Below are 2,801 nucleotides of genomic sequence, written 5' to 3'. Positions count from 1 at the left end.
GTACGAAGCCTTTCTCTCTCATTAGCCGAGAGACAGAATAGCCATCAGAAGTTAATGGCTACGAACTAACAAGGAGCCATTTGTATCTGTGCCTATAGCTTACCAGTATTCAAGAGAGATGTATTCCAAGGAATCAATAAAAGTTAAGTAAAAAGCATCTACCTACTTTTCTTCTTATTCATTCATAAGTTCTCATGTTCCAGACTTCACGCTCGTCTGCTGTATGCCGTGCGTGCACTATCGGCCACAGCTTTAGTTTAGCATTCCCTTTCAGCAATCAACATCACGGTGTCGGTCCAGCTACCGACACTACAGCGCCGTCATACAGCGATGCTGCAAGCGTGGTATGTAGTTGGGGGCCTTCATTTATCTTAGTCGTTTTCGTGATTCCGCAGCCTCAGGTGCGACCAATGACAATACATGTCCTTATATGTGATTTCCTCGTTGATGGATGTTCCTTCCAGGTTCCGCAGCCCTAGTGTGTCTACAGAGTGTGCATCGCCTTCTTAGGAAATTCTGGTGTGCTTCAGGAAGAACTACTGTAAAGGGACATTAATTCTCATGATGATGATGATGACGATGTTTGGTTTGTGGGGCGCTCGACTGCCCGGTCATCAGCGCCCATACAAAGTTCCAATTCTCACACAGCCCAATTATTGTACACAGTCGAATCTAGCCACTATCACGAATGATGATGGAGAGGAAATGATGAGAACTACACAAACACCCAGTCCCCAGGTAGAGAAAATCCCCAACCCAGGCGGGAATCGAACCGGGGACCCCGTGATCCAGAGGCAGCCACGCTAGCCAGTTCACCACGAGCTGCGGACGCCGTTAATTCTGCTGGCACTCTAAGGGAAACGTCGGTTTCCAGGTTATAATTTTAATGGTACTGTCCTTACTTTATGAGGTGTACGCACCTGATCACTCCATAGAGTACCATATGTGGTACAATGCTGTCAACTAAGTAACAAGTTATCTGTTATCTGGCTCGTGCTACGCTATTCTGGTGTGTTCAAAATAATAGTTCCGTAGGGTGCAAATAGATGTACGGAAACTATGCGCAAAGTGTATGTGCTACTTGCATTTCATTACACACCTTTTCTTTAACTTTGAATCGATAGTAAGCGTTCGCTACTAGATATCAGTAAATCCTAGTGGTAAACTTCCATAGGCTTTAACAGCAGTGCAACGCTCTTGCATATAACAATAATGATAGGCAAAACAATGCTCAAGTGTAATTATAGCGTTATCTCTACTAAACTATGACGGTAGATTGCGAGCTATCTTTTAATGATGAGTTATGGTAGACATCTACGGACATTAACTCAACTTCACAATAGGAAACGGTGCGATTGCCGTACAGACTATGACATTACGATTACTCACTACATTTCTCTTGTCTTTAATCTGTAACTGTGCTATCTGTTCAACTCATGGCGTCATAAAACCCTGAAACTGCCAAATTAGTAAAAGACCAATTAAAAGAAAAGACAAAAAACATAAAAGTTAGTTACAGGAATAAGAACTTTGCTTGTTTGCGACTTTTTACATTCGACCAAATTACTTCAAGTGATCTCATTTACCATTAAAAGAATATCACGAAAGATTTAAACAAGTATCCACATTCGAGACAGAAACAAGATTACAGTTTAACGTCCCGTCGTTAACGAGGGAACGAGAGATGGACCACAACCTCGGATTCGACAAGGGTGAGGAGGAAATTCGGCGGTGCCCATTCAAAGGGACCATCGTGGCAGGAACGATTGAAGGGAATCATGGAAAACCTAAATCTGGATTGCCACAGAGAGATTTGAACCGTTGTCCTACCGAATGCGAGTCCAGTGTGCCAACCACTGCGCCACCTCGTTCAGTTCCACACTCGAAGACGATTGCAAAGTGGTAAACGAAGCGAAAAGGTTAGATTATTCTCGATCAAGTAGATGTAGACGACCTTTTCTACAAGTGCTCACCTGTCACATACGATCTCTGTGTAGTAACTGCAAATGTGTGAGATGATGCAATAGACACTGTAAAGTAAATATGTATTGTACAAAGGCAATCTTCGTCATGGGTGCCAACGGCCTCGCCGCAGTGGTAACACCGGTTCCCGTCAGAACACCGAAGTTAAGCGCTGTCGGTCTGGGCTGTACTTGGATGGGTGGCCGTCCGGTTTGCCGAGCGCTGTTGGCAAGTGGGTTGTACTCAGCTCTTGTGAGGCAAACTGAGGAGCTACTTGACTGAGAGAACTGACAACGGCCGGGACAGCGGTGTGCTGACCACATGCCGCTCCGTATTCGCATCCAGTGACACCCCTGGGCTGAAAGGATGACACGGCGGCTGGTCGGTACCTTTGGGCCTTCCAAGGCCTGTTCGGACGGGGTTCAGTTTTAATCTTCGTCATTAAAACTGAAATTCGAAAAAAAGTGTTGTTTGCATTCTCCTGCTGGTAGATGCCACAATGCCGAGGAAAAAAGAAACTGCACGTAGGTGTGGATATTGTCTCAAGGACTAATGGCATAATTCTGTTGATCCATTGTGGCATCCAAAGATTAGATTAGAGATTAGATTCAGTTTTCGTTCCATAGTCCCAAAAAATGAGATGATTCTCGTGGGTGTGGAACATGTCAGAAAGTATAAAAACATAACATTTGAATATAATACTTACTACCCTGATCATTAGTCAGAAGATTGTCGAAATAGGTGAATAAAATGAGGTAAACTGGAACAGCTAATACTTACGGAATTAACACACTGTTAGAATGAAACATTGTTAAGCACTAGAAATAAATTTATCATAC

At 43.7% G+C, this 2,801-nt stretch overlaps 1 pseudogene; it reads left to right on the top strand.

Annotated features, from left to right (window-relative positions):
• The first annotated feature begins 2,076 nt into the window (after positions 1-2,076).
• Positions 2,077-2,193, top strand: LOC124803655 (annotated as a pseudogene).
• The last annotated feature ends 608 nt before the right edge of the window (positions 2,194-2,801 follow it).

Source organism: Schistocerca piceifrons, chromosome 6, assembly GCF_021461385.2.
Source record: "Schistocerca piceifrons isolate TAMUIC-IGC-003096 chromosome 6, iqSchPice1.1, whole genome shotgun sequence".
NCBI classification, from domain to species: Eukaryota; Metazoa; Arthropoda; class Insecta; order Orthoptera; family Acrididae; genus Schistocerca; species Schistocerca piceifrons.
The sequence above is the reverse complement of the archived record's forward strand: the minus strand, read 5'-3'. Positions and strand labels throughout refer to the sequence as shown.